At 36.1% G+C, this 14,626-nt stretch overlaps 2 long non-coding RNA genes across 2 annotated transcripts in view; both read left to right on the plus strand.

The window, feature by feature from the left end:
• Window positions 1-14,626, plus strand: part of LOC138140531 (uncharacterized) — a 194,475-nt gene that overhangs the window by 6,264 nt on the left and 173,585 nt on the right. The gene's annotated exons all lie outside the window — the stretch shown is intronic.
• LOC138140631 (uncharacterized) lies at window positions 4,477-6,529 on the plus strand. Its single transcript, XR_011162656.1, has 2 exons — window positions 4,477-5,998; window positions 6,061-6,529. It is a non-coding gene; the product is annotated as an uncharacterized lncRNA (long non-coding RNA).

The following is a 14,626-nucleotide window of genomic DNA, read 5'->3' on the forward strand; positions in this document are numbered from 1 at the left end:
GCCAACGCAAATCCTCGTAGAATCGTAAGAAAATAACCGTTCTCAAGCTTTTCCTGAAATTGTCATTTTATGACAGTTCGTTCGAAACAATTATTGTGATAGACAGTTAAATACATTTACGCCTGGATTATTCAAGTTACGGCATACGTTTTTAATGCTTTTGTTTTTCAGAACCTGGTACACGGTAGAAGTAGTGTTTTATTAATCATGATTTAACAAATCCAATATTCGAATTCGAAAGTTATATAATTCACGATTCATTGCCGAGTAGTGCCGAGCTGCACATGGCTCATGGCTGATGTTGTGAAGGGCATGGAATGCCGTTTTTATTACATATTCCAAAGGTGCCGACAAAAAGACCCTTCTGGTCAATGTCATCGGCACCATTTAAAAGCGCAACTTTAAAACTTAGTAAATAGGGTATTTCACGGCGCAGGTTTAGAACACGCATGCGCCATTTTTCATTCAACTCCTGTCAGATGCATATCAGCTTGTGACCTAACCTCACAATATTAACAATAAAAATAATGATAATAAAGAGTAGTATACAATGTGGAAATTACTTATGGAATAAATTCAATAATTTCAAAACTAATGACATTTGTCGAAAACGCTGAAACAGGTCAATTTTTATTTCTCGTAATACTTATTTTAAGTTACTTCACTTGCTCATGACGTCATTCATTTTTAAGCTATGACGTCATCACCAATTTTTTTAAATGACAACCCCCACTTTTTTCTTATCTTTCTGATAGACCTTCGTACTACCTAAACTATGAATAAAAAAATTTGGTAACTTGCATAACAATTTTTTAGAGAAAATGACAGATTTTACTTCAAAACTTTAATTTAATTTTTAATGTATTTATTTTTTTTTCTATGTGGTTATTTAAAATCGAGGATTTACTTCAGTAGACCAAACAATTTAGAAGATTTACGACACAGAATTCGCGCTGAAATGGAATAAATTAGCCCTAACATTATTGAGCGCGGTGTACAATGTTTACACTCCTGTGTGAGTGTTAAATAGTTGGCTGGGGGCAATTTCAACATTTGCGTTACATTTTATTGTTAACCTTAGATGTTTGTTTGTTTTTGTTTGAGGTCAATTAAATTTTTTACATTAAAAATTAAATTATATTTTTGAAGTAAAATTTGTCATTTTCTCAAAAAAATTGTTATGCAAGTTACCAAATTTTTTTATTCATAGTTTAGGTAGTACGAAGGTCTATCAGAAAGATAAGAAAAAAGTTGGGGTTGTCATTTAAAAAAATTGGTGATGACGTCATAGCTCAAAAATGAATAACGTCATGAACAAGTGAAGCAACTTAAAATAAGCATTATGAGAAATAAAAATTGACCTTTTTCAGGGTTTTTGACAAATGTCATTAGTTTTGAAATTACTGAATTTATTCCATAAGTACTTTCCACACTGTATAGATGGTAGGACTTGAAACAATTTTTCTTATTGCAAATGCACAATACATTTTACACCTTGTGGCATTTTTTTTCTCGCCAAATGCCCCACGTTATTCAGTCTTACTTCCCTTACCGATGTAAATTCTTCCCGAAGTCTTTTAACACCTGATGGAGAAAATGATGACGTTGATGGTGAACCAGCACGAAAACAAGCTGACGAATCAGCCGGTGATCCCGAAGGTCGTCCCCGTTTTTTGGGGGTCATATTGGACATAATTAGGCTCTCAGCAACATAGGCTCTAAAATGTATCAGGTCCAAAATCTCTTTCTTTGGTACCTTCAATTTCAGAGCATGGTTTTTATACTCAAGCCAAGAATTTGTGCTACTTACATCTATGGCAAACAAAATTCCATACGATAACTGAGCTTACACGAGAGCATGATATACCATAAATAACACTCTTATCGAAACATTTGTCGGAAGACATTTTATCATAAAACATGTTTTGCCTTATTTCCCGCCTTAGAAAAAAATCTTTCGGAAGGAACGGATGTCCCCGCAATGGACATGAAACGACGCGCTAGCAGCTAAAACTGCTCACATTTGTGCTTGTAACTTTCCCAAAATATTATTGGGTTATCTGTCAGAGCTATTAGGCTCATACTCAAATACATTTTGAACTCTGGATGAAGTTCTCCTTCTCCAAATTCCGTGGCCTTTTCAGCTGACTTTGACACTACTTCTTTGTGAAACGTCCAAAGATCCGTTGTACTTGTTTTCTTCAACTTCAACATTGTGTTTAACGCCTTCCACAGAACCATTCAGATCTTTAAGAGCTTTGTTGAGATCTGCTGTTGCTGAAGAACAAGCCAATGGATTAGTAAAATAAAATATGCTTAAGGCTAATTTCATCAAAACAAATAATACAGTTCCCATCCAGTTCATCAAATTTATGAATCTGTGGGGAAAAAAGTTGAATATATGTATTCTAATGAACCATAGTGTACTTGCCTTTATTTTTAGAATGTCAAAAACTTGTTGTTGAAACCCAGGGCTAAATTTTATGTTTTTCGTTATTCTCTGTCGAGTTCGTTTTGACAGTAATTTAAATGTTTTGCTGAACATATTATATGCTTTTGGCCCAGAAAAATATAATGATAAATACATCTGTTTTAGTTCATTACTATATCGTAGATTTCTATTGCTGTTCTTGTGATGATGGACTTGTATTTTAACAAATTGGGAAACTCTGGGTGACAAAAATTTATCACACAATTTCTGGAACTAAAAGTTTCTGCTTTTTCCATCTGTTTATGCAGTTTTAAGCTACATATATTTGTCTATTTAATTGTCTTAACTGTCTGCTGCGACAGTTGCCTGAGAGATAATTGGGGTTCGTCTTCCATTTGACGTTGGGCAGTCTCAATATTTTCCTCAGTACGAACGTTAGGTCGACACCACTTCGAGGCTTCCGCTGAACACTGCCATTTTCTCGAAATGTGCGAACGGCTGTTCGCAGTGTAGTTAGTGCCTGGGGAGAGTCAAGGGGACAGTGATCCAGTGCATTTTCAAGGCTGACGGCACGACGTAGTGAAGTTCACGAGGGGCCGTTGGAGACGATTCGTCCATGTACCACAGCCCCAGATCGCCAAGCGGATCAAGGAATTCACTACGACAGGTTCCATACCGAACGCTTTTGCGGATCAGGATCTCGTTAAGTTCGCAGTCCAGGTCGTCACCGGACTCACCGGAAGGTCCCGGATTTACCCACCAGGCAAGTCCGGAGCAGTGGTGACACTTTCTTTCCTCTAGTCCGGGGCTTCCACACCTTATTCATATTTTACATATAAATTCAATTTCCACGTCATCTATCTCATGTAATTTTTTAAATTTCATTTCACTTTTATTCAATGACAGACTCATTGAAATAGTTTATTAATCATTTCGTCACTGTCTAAATTGGCAGTTTGTACATAATACAGTTTTGGAAATCAATTTTTAATTTGCGTCAAGGGCAGAACTTTTTATTCACGGCTTCATTGTATCAGCTGAGAGTGATCTCGTCAGCATCGAGTTATCGGCGAGCTCCACAGTTTCTTGCGACGGTTCTTTACCGGGTAAACAATTCCGCGGTGATAAGGATCAACGACTCCAGTGTCGACTAGCAGTAAATCCGGAACTCGCTGAAGGAAGGGAGGAAGAGCTCGACGTCCCAACCCTCACCGGAGGGCGGTGTAATCGTTTAGCTTCCGAAAAGGGGTCGGCCTTCCACCCCCTTATATTTTCGTGACTTGCTGTCAACCGGTGTCAAAAGATTGCTCGTTGGGTTCGCGTCAATACAGGGAAGCTCGTGGGTTATTTAGTTGCGTCTTGTCTAGGTCAAAATAGGAGAAATTTTACAGAGTTGTTTAGGTTTTTCATTTCTTGAAGTTTTGCAGATTGTATCATTTTGTTAAGTTATACTAGATAAGAATTGTAAACTCCTAGGTTTCATTTATTATCATCTTGTCTTGTACCAACCATTTCACGTGACAGTCTGTGATAAAAAAAAACATTCTCCACGAATTTGTTGTGTACGAGTATCATTTCCCGTACGACGATACTCGTGGTTCGTATTGTTAACGGACTCGAAGCCCACGACCTGTTCGTTATATTCCTGAACATTCCGAATTTGTTACCGGTAACAGGATTGCCCAGTTCGGGAGAGTGATTTATAACGAAACAGTACCTGTAAGCGAATTGTAAACTGCTTCTTTGTTGATGTGATTTATGATTTTAGCCAATATTTCTGTTAGGGGTAAAAATACTATACCACCAGCGTGCGGCGGTCGAAGATTCCAGGGGGCATCTAAATTCTATAATCCCTGACCCGAGAAGTTCTATACCAATTGCGGGCGGGGTAAAATATAATCCCTATTAGAAGCGACCGTCATTCTAAGCAATAAAAAAAAGAGAACTTATAATTCCCTCAGCTTTGTCGTTAAAATTACTTATTATTTTAGGAGTAGTTAATTAGAGTAGTTAATTATATAGAGGCGATGAATAGCTGCATCTGCACTTAGGTGTTATTATAATGTTTGGAGGAAAAAAAAACAAACAAACAGATCTATTTTATCATATAAGATTATCAATGTCGTAACTCGAGTGGCTACGTGGTACGATAACGAAATCGAGTTCCACTTTTACGTCGGGGAGTACCGCTAGGGCTTTTGTGATAAAGAAGAACTTATGTACGGTGCCATCAAACCACTGTAACGGAGTGATACGAGGGATTTTTGCAAGTTTTAATTTGTCTACTAATGTTTCATTTGTGAGTGAACACGTCGACCCCGTATCGACAACGCAATTTGTTTCATAATCGCAAATCGTTATCGATAATGTTTTCAGACTACTGTTCGGAGAAAAAGAGTTAAACAAAACGTGCTCTTCTTTGAGTTGATTCGAGTGGGACGTATGTGGCGCAGCGTCTGCTTGCACGTGCTCATTTCTCCTTTTGCGGCGGAAGCAGTCCGCGATATTATGACCGGGCTTCTTACAATACATATCTGCAGGCATGGTCGGTTTCTTGGTTTTTTGCAGGAGCATCGAACCTTTTGTTCACGCAATCTCGTGCCATGTGGCCTATTTTGCCGCAGGAAAAACAAGTGATTTGCTTAGATACCGAAGGTGACCTCTGGGAAAAAGTTCTTTTTCGGGGGGTAGTTTCATTTCTAACGACTTGTGGTTCCAGAGGAATTTTTACGTAATTTGCCAAGAATGCAATCAAATCACTAACCGATGAGGTACCACTATTATACGCCGCAGTTCACACAGCATGGTCATCTATTGAATGTGCAATAATTTCTGTTAAGTCAGTATCAGACCAACTTGCCCTTAAAGACTTTAATTTTTCTAGTTTTACTTTTGCAATTTCCACGTAACTACGCGCGTCAGTACTTCGGTAATTTACTGCATCAGCTAAAAGTTTTCCTAAATTTTTCTGCCTAGGGAATGACACAGTGAAATCTAATTTGAAATTGGCCCACGTTTCGTCAGCGGGTCGCCATGCAGTAAACCACCTTTGTGCGGATTTTAGTAAAAATGGGCCAACTCTACTCACGGTTTCCCTGTCGGACCACCTGAACTCATCTTTGAATCCGTCTATTTTTGACAACCAAACGCTGCTGTCTGTGTTTTCCGGATCGAAACTTGGCAGAGCCAAAGAAGCGGGCGTTTGAAAGGGAAGTTGGGCAACAGGAGGTGCCGGAGACCGATCACTTGCTCGTCGTTGGAGATCCTCCAAAACAGTTGCTATCGTCCCCAAGGACTTGTTGAGCTCTCCCATGGTTATTTTTCCACTTTTTTTTTGAAAACTGGAACCACACGTGGAATCCCACTTCTGATGTTAGATTCTGCGTACTTTGTACAATTCGACAGTGACAAACAGGTGATTCCCCGTGCTTCTCTATCGTCGCCCCGAGGTCAACTGCAGGGGGTTGGCACTTCATATGAAACAGCGAGAAACACATATTTAGTTAATCATACTTTTTATAGATGGCCCCACCATCGTTCCTCCATGACACTGCCAACAGAAACTTGGTGGGTAAAATTGGTAAAATAAAAATACCAAGACCAAGACCAAGTAACCAAGTTGTTTTTAGCACGTGCTTAGGTGTTCTGTGGTGCGAACTCTGTTTCGTTTTTTACTTTTTTTCGTTCTTTCGCTGGTCGTGAACAGTTCGTCTTTGGATCTCCGCTCTTTCGCTTTTCTGCAGTGTTCCGGTTTGTGTTACTGTTAAGTTAACTACATATTTCTACTACGTTTTATATTCCTAGCTACAGAACAAATGTGTTACTTAAGTCGCCGGTCATTTTAATGTGTAACAACTTTAATCAGTTCGCTACAAGGTGTGACATACACTTTGACTCTCTGAAGACAATCCTCGACGCTGTAGAATGCCGACTATTGTCTTTAGAGAGTTGAGATCATTATCTGTAATCTTGTCGTATGTACCGTGCTCTCAGCAATTGGGTGCTTCTTGTAGGAAATATATTTATTTATGTGTACGTTGTTTTGTCCCATCATTTTGTTACATAATGACAGTAGTTATAATATAGTTTGAAAGTTTGTATTTTTTTTTATTGTTACCATTCTCTTTGTGTATGTATTTTTTTTAGGTTGCTCATTCAACACTAATCACATTTTAATCAAAGTTGTGTTACATATAATTATTTAATATCTTATTTTAACGTAAAATATTATATTTTTATGTACATACAATGTTGATTGTGATTAGTGTTGATTGGGCGACTGCAATTCCTTGGAAAAAAAAATATATCATTTGAATATCCCGCGCATTTTTCTCGGATGTTTTACGTTAAAGAAATCTGTATTTCTGAGACCTTTTAGTGGCTGTGTAAACCCATACCTTCAACAGATGGCGCTATAAAATGTGTTTCTCTTTTGAGAGAGAGAGTGGCCTATCTATTTCTCTTCATCTAGGGTCAACTGTGTGTGTGTCCACACGTGCGCATAGGAGGTGTGCACGAGAACCGCCTCCTATGGCTCAGTGCTAGCAACTGCGCTTCGTAACAAGGCGCCAATTTCGAATTTGCCAAAGAAGGTCTAACAAAATAATCCCGTTTCATCACCGTTGAAAATGTCCCTCTCATTCTATGGATAGCGCTTATCAAAACGGAACCAAGCACCAAAATTAAGTTTCTAGAAAACACCTGATAAAGTTTCAGTTACATAAAAAAATATATAGAAGTTTTAATCTCGGGGAAGTGGTGGTTTTAATAAACTTATATTTACTTTATTCTATTCTGATAAAAACTAAACAAAAAAATTGTTATTAGGGTGTGAATACACCCCCCTTTTAGCGTTTGGTTCCTTTTTGATCAAATATGAAAATCAATAGATTAACTTTTCAAAAAAGATTTTAATTTTTATTAGATAACAAAATACAGCTTTATTATAACTTAACCCTGCGTTACACGGGCGCTTGACAGTTACACGAACACACAGGTTGCGTCTGAGAGACCCAAAATTGAATAACTTTTTTTTTTGCAAATTCGATAATGGTTTTTAAGTTCGGTTACTGTTATATTGTTCACTAGGGTGTTTGTCTTTCTCATATCCACCTAATTATTATGAATTTTAAACTAAAACTATGTTTTGCAATTTTATGTTAACACTTTCAGTCACGAGTTTTTGTTATTGGAGCAAAAAATTTGAAACTAAGTGGCAAGCTTAAATGTTTTTTTTTTTAATTTTTATGAAAATAGTTTCACGTCCATGAGGCCTCAATTTTTCGAAAAAATATCATGTTCGTTATAACGAACATGGTGACTCCATGAAAAAAAAACGTACATTGAACAGGATTTATTTAGTATGAAACATTTGAAAACAATTTTGGTCACGTGTTATGCATAGGTGAACCTTACATTTGCTACAAGTAAAATGCGTCTTTTTGAGGCAGGTACCATTTTTGCATTTAGCGCCATTCTTTGTTTCATCGAATAGAGGTAAATGGCCCACTTCGTCAAAACGAACATCTTCTATGGGTCGGATTTCACATTATTTTCCTGCAACTCCGTTTCTTCGCCATTAGGTGGTTCATTCCCAACACGTTCTTCATTATCTATGGCGTTTTCATTGTCATCATATTTTCACCATCATCACTCAAAGCGTCAATATCTGACATATCTTCAATTATTTGAAGAAGTTCAGTCTCACTTAGTGGCTTTTTGGGAAACATTATTGGACTTTTTCTGGTTCGTCAATTGTGAAAAAAAATCTGTTTGTCACCAAGTTCGTTTAAACGCACATGTACCTTTTCTTAAAAAAATGTAAGAAAAAATCGATATTTATTACGTTCTGTATCATACAAACAATAATAAACATTCAAGTTATTGTAAAAAAAAATATATTAGGGTGTCCAGAAAGTTCTGTGCGTTTTTGTGGTATTCTGTTTCACGATATAAAATAAATGTAAAATCAATTGGTTATTTTTGTTAGTTTTTTAAAATATGAAGTACACTTGTCCATAAACAATTTGACGTTTCTCAGTTAAATAATTTTCAATTGGTTACATTCTTGTAATTGATTGTTTAGATGGAAAAAGAACGAAATAGTAATTTAATGTTATATGAGTTTAAATGTGGGCATTCAGCGGCAGCAGCCACAAGAAATACATATATGCAGAATTGAAGGTGCGGGGACGGTAAAAGGGTCTACAGTCGTCTGAGGGTACGTTTATGTTGGAGCTACGATGAGCGAGAAAAGCGGCGACAAGAGTGAACTGCCATGGTTTTCAAATGGCAATTCGCTCTTATCGCCGCTTTTATCGCTCATCGCAATTCCAACATAAACGTTCCCTTAGACAGAAACCAAACCTCTACAAAACGGAAAGATTTTATTTTATGCCAAATTATATTGCCATTAATAAAGGACTTTATTTTTATTGTAAGTAATTAACATATGTATTACATTTAATATAAAAAAATACATATTTCTAATAATCAAGTGAAAACATAAAATGTATGTACGTACATACTTGTACACATATCTCATTTCCAAAAGTCATGCAATGTTTTTTTGCTTTTTCATTAAATGTGGTGCGTTCTTTTCCATCAATGTACGTACATTTAAAATTGTTTCTAATATTGGGATGTTTTCTATTTGTGTAGCATAATACTCTAAGGCTGTAACTGCTTTGAAAGCATTAGCGAAACAAGTTATCTTCTCGTTACCTTCAATTTCCATTCCTAAAATATATGTACATTTGAAGTAGTATAACAAACATTTCCACAAATTATCACTTACTTAGTCCGGTTGCTTCATCTTCTTGTTCGTCGTCTTCTGCTTCCATTGTTTCCTCCTGAGTGAGCATTCAAAAGTTCATCAGCGGATACATCATCATTTACTACAAGCTCTTCATCTATATTAATGTAATCTTGTGGTGTTGCATGATTATCATTCATTGCATCCATTAAAGTTTGGAAGGCTGTTATTTCAGGTAGTAAATTTGGTTCTTCAGGTGCTACCGTTTCCTCATTTTCGAAAATGAAACCCGCCTTTTAAAAATATTCTGCACACAATTGGTGTTTTTTTTTTGCATCAGATATCCACGCACGGCGTCTAAAACCGAAATTTTGGTTGACAACTCTGTCACGGAATTGCAGTTTCCTCCCATATTACCACAAATTGAGTGCAAGACATGTTTTCTGTACTGCACTTTAAAATTTTGAATTACTCCTTGGTCCATTGGTTGTGTTAAACTGGTAGTATTTGGTGGAAAAAAACATAGTTTAATGTTTGATAGATGAACGTGAGGATGGCATCCTGCATTATCTAAAAATTTTGACTTTTCATTTTTCTATTTAAATATTGAAGCCATTCATTCATTAGAGCCGATGTCATCCAGGATTTCTTGTTTGCACGCCGAACAACTGGAAGTTCGTGTGTGTTCAAATTTTTTGAAACAGAGAGGTTTCATGCTTTTTCCTATGACTAATGGTTTTTCCATTGATCCAACAGCAAAACCACATACAAGAACTGTGAGCCTTTCTTTGGTTTGTTTTCCACCGATACATTTATCTTTTTTCAAAGTCATAGTTTTACTGGGAAGGGCACGAAAAAATAAGCCTGTTTCATTAGCTATGTTCTTTGGTTCGTAACCTTGAATTATTTCTGGTAATTTTTGCATCCAGTTTTCGACGATTGTCAAGTCCACATCTTTAGCTTCCCCGCAAATTTGCTTGAATCTGATTTCATGTCTAGTCCTAAAACTCTCCATCCATCCGTTAGAAGCTTTAAATGAATCTATTTTTAGTCGTTGAGCAATTATTTTGGTCATATGTATTCCAGTCAATTTGCGGTATTCTTCTGCTGTTGACTTCAACGTTTTTTTTTCGTTTGCCTGCATCGCACGAACATTACTTTGTGTTGACACGATTTCCCAAAAATCATCAAAGAAATATTGCGAAAAATAATCTAGTGGTGTCCAAAATTCATGATCATCTTCCATCTTCCACCCGGGATCCTCAATAAAATTCTGATTGTCAAAGAGTTCTCTCCTCCACTTTTGAGCTCTGTTATTTAAGTTTTTCTGTTGATCCATAATCTGCTGATCCCTTATTTACTGCCAAGGGTACATCGTCATCTGAGTCAAAATCTTCCAGCTGATCGGGTTTCGGATCCTCAACATCGGCTAAATCAGCTGCAATTGCATCATCAACTTCGTTCGTGACCACCTCTTCATCGTCGCTAAGATAAAAATCGCTATCTTTCAAAATTTCCTCGAGTTCAGCTTCAGTGAGTGGTTTTCTAGAATCTGCAACAAAAAATGTATGAGCCAAACTAAGTCCCAATGTCCAAACTGCTGGCCAGGATATTTAGTGGGTTGGAACAAGACTATTTTTTACTGTACCTGCACACATTTTGGTCAAGACGCCAAAAAACATTATTTCATCGATTTCTGAACAATGTTTAACAAAACATTCATCAAAACAATTAAAGCCGTACCTTTTTTACGTTGAAAGGCCATCATAACCTAAAATTACTTACACCATGTAACCATGTACGTGCAAACCGCCCGTGTCAAGGAATTTCAGCGGGATATTTTTTTAAGCATGGCACACAGTGCAGCGCGCGGGACTCCAGGATCTAAGCTGTGTTTGCGCGCTGGTTTGCTGTGGAGAATATTTTGAAAAGTGTCCAGCGGCCTGGACATATGGACCGAGGAGGTTATATATTTAAGCACATTATAAATTCTTGTGATACCTTGGTTTTTTTCTCCCCTAAGGTTCTAGTGCTCCCTTTCCTTTTGTGAACCATGTGAGGTTCATCTCTTTTTAACAAACAACAATAGCCAGCGACAATGTTTACATTTCATCTGCCTTGGTACCTCTGCGTTCCATCTTTTTTATGTCTTGGTGAAATCTTTCAACTTGTTCTTCACTGACGTCGTCCAGATTTTCGGGAAAATGGTCCAAATGAAAATTTGAAAAATGAGGCTCATTCAACAACCTAGGTTTTGGAGATTGATAACCATATCTTGAACTAAACTTTTATAATTTAGGCTTTTATGATTACCGAGAAAATTCTGGATAACTTCTTTAAAGGATTCCTAAGTATTTTTTTTTCAATTTCTTCCATTTTGAATTCAAATACTTCATCTTTCATTAGCTTCCGAATGTCTGGGCCAACAAAAACGCCTTCCTTTAATTTGGCTTTTGATAAGAAAATGTTTGGAACAAATATGTAAAACATTCACCCTGCTTTGGTAGTAGTGGCCTTACAAATTGTTTCATAAGTCAAAGTTTGAAATGAAGTGGAGGTAAGAGAACTATTTGTGGTTCAACAAAATTTTTGCGTTTTATGTTTTTACACCCGGTTTTAAAACAACTCTAGAAGGCCACTCTTTTCTGTTCCTGTGTGCATCCTTGTTTCTGCTGTCCTATTCACATAAAAAACAAGGATACTTTGTATATCCTCCTTGTTGTCCTAATTTGTCGTCATTTCAACAACTTTTGTAATATCTATTTACTTCCGCAACGTAATTTCTCACAAAATAATAACAGAACTGCCTTAACTGAAGATCGAATGAAATTTAGTATTTCATCATTTTATTAGTCTACCAAATTGAGCAGCGAAGTTAGATAAGAAGTTTTCTGTTCAAACCCATTCTTATCGCGTAAAAACTCGACTATCTGTTTTAAAGATGATAATAGCAGTACAAAAAGTTTTTCTGAAGACAACTAGATGTGATGGAATTTTTAAAATTCATCTTTTCTTTTCGAAACAGGTTTGTTATTGTAGGTCCTTGTTATTAGTGCAACGCTGCATCAACTGTTGACCGTACGCGTGTAAAGGCGGCTTTACAACAAGGCCACAATTGGCAACATGTTGCCTGCAACATTTTTTTGTAATGACCGGAAACATTACTAAAAAATGGCAACATGTTGCCAATTGAATGCCTGACTCCAATAACGTTGTAAGTCATTTTTTAACATAATGGGATTTTGGTGGAAAAACGTTGTATGTAAACATTTAAACTCTTTTGACAAATTGTTAAGACAATCTGTTTCTTTAAAATAATTTATTTACATTTATAAGTGTTGAAATACATTTATGATAAACTCAAAATATTGTTTTATTTTACGTTGCCAAAATTTATCATAATTGACTTACACGTTATTCGAGTCAGCCATTCAATTGTTGCCTTAAGGCCGCCTTAAGAGGGGCGAAAATATCTCGGCAGAGACGAGTTCCTCCCGGTACCGAAAATATCCTAATCTTGGATGCAGGTAGCGAAGGGTTGGGGATTAGACTGGGGGTGATAATTATCATCTGCACATTTAAAAAATAATTTTTATTCTAGTCATATCCTTCAATTTTTGCTTTTTTAGATGTACTTATTAGTTTTCAAACATATACGTATAGAAAAATTCAATTTGCAAACAGAGGAATGAAAAAGTTGAGAAACGACGTAAGAAACAAAAAGGAGACATTACAAATATTAATAGAAAATTATGAAAATGGAATACTCCCCCGAATAAATTTTGTAAAAATAATTTCTTATCATAATAAACCTATGTTGTAATAATATTACCAGCGTTTTAAAGGCCCACGAGTGTGAAAAAAGGCCCAATTTACACACGAATGAGTTGAATACAACGTTTTTTGTTCGACGAGCCCCTTAAAGGCTCCAAATCGCTTTAAATCTTTAAAATTAGCTTGACGTTTCGTTTTGACAAGTTGTGACATTTATCAAAATCCGTTCACACAGGAGAAAATTCTAAAATTCTGACAGTGTTGAACAAAAAAAACTTTTTATAATTTGATGGAACGAAATAAATTAAATGAGTTATGAGTATTAAAAATAAATTGGACCTTTTTTGGGAGGTCATTCCAGTCGTCAAAAACTCTATTTGTAATAAATTTTTGATATGTTCTCTGGCATTTTTCACATTTTACGCCTATATTGCTAAAGCAAATATTTATTACGGATATAAAACATAATCCTGTAGATACAAAATTGTTAGAACTTAATTTGCTATCAGCAAATAATTTTCTAACATGATGAGTTTCATCCCTAAATTGTGGAATAAAGTCCTCCTTGTTCAAGCTTTCTTTTTCTGTTGTCGCTACGTATTGTTTACTATCGTCTATTTCCATCTGATAGTCAATTATCATTATTATGTGGTTGCTTGGTCTTGTGCCCGTCGACGTAAAGAGTAATGGGAGACTGGATATTTCTCTTCTTCAAGTCAGGGTAAAGTATATTTGAAATGTATTCTTTGAATATTTCACTTTTCATTCTCCCGTTGTCACTTGCTGCTACACCTCATTCTGTTGGGACGGATTCTACTCTAGTGGCGGGAAGTCTTTTGTATGGATATATCAGCATTGGTGGTGTTAAAATCCCCTCCGCTGAAAAAGTGAACATTACAATAATGTTCGCTTTTGCAACAGCTCTATCCTATTTCATACACATTTTTGGTTCCTTTGGTAGCTACGACCTTATTCAATTTGGGACACATCTCGAAAAAAGTCTCGTCTCCATTAAAATTACGAGTAGGGTCGTTTAATATATCTAGATAATTTTTTTGTTTAAAATAGTCTCCAATTTGAGTAAACCATTTCTGAATATCGTTTTTAGAAACGCATCCACCAGCATTAGAGACGGCTTCTGCAGTTCTTGGTGTTAATGTTGGGTGCCTTTTTAGGAAACATTGATAGGATTTGTCCCCAGGCATATTGTTTTTAAAAGAATTAGACCATTATTTAAAAATAATTGAACCGAAGATTGTATGTCTTCTTTCCGTCCTGGAAACCTTTTTGTTGACTTTAGTTTATCCAATTAACAAGAATAATTTCCTAATCTGCAGTCAAATAAGTATTAGGGCCGGGCCTGACCTTTTGAAATTTGTTTCCTAAGCGAAACTGAAGAATTGCTCCGGGTATGCCATATTTACAAGAAACCATTTTTTTCAGAGTAATTTTTTGAGTATGATGCGTTCTTATTTGTTTTTGGCATATGAAACAATAAAAAATGTGTAATCATAACAATCAACATAATGCGAATTTACCAATGCTCAACCTAACGTGAACGGTGTATGACTATTCGAATAACTATTGGAATAATTATTCGAATATTTGAATAATTACGTATTCGAACAAATATCAAGTGACCATTCGAATGCCAAAATCCAAGGAAG

This window comes from Tenebrio molitor, chromosome Y (assembly GCF_963966145.1).
Source record: "Tenebrio molitor chromosome Y, icTenMoli1.1, whole genome shotgun sequence".
Taxonomy (NCBI): domain Eukaryota; kingdom Metazoa; phylum Arthropoda; class Insecta; order Coleoptera; family Tenebrionidae; genus Tenebrio; species Tenebrio molitor.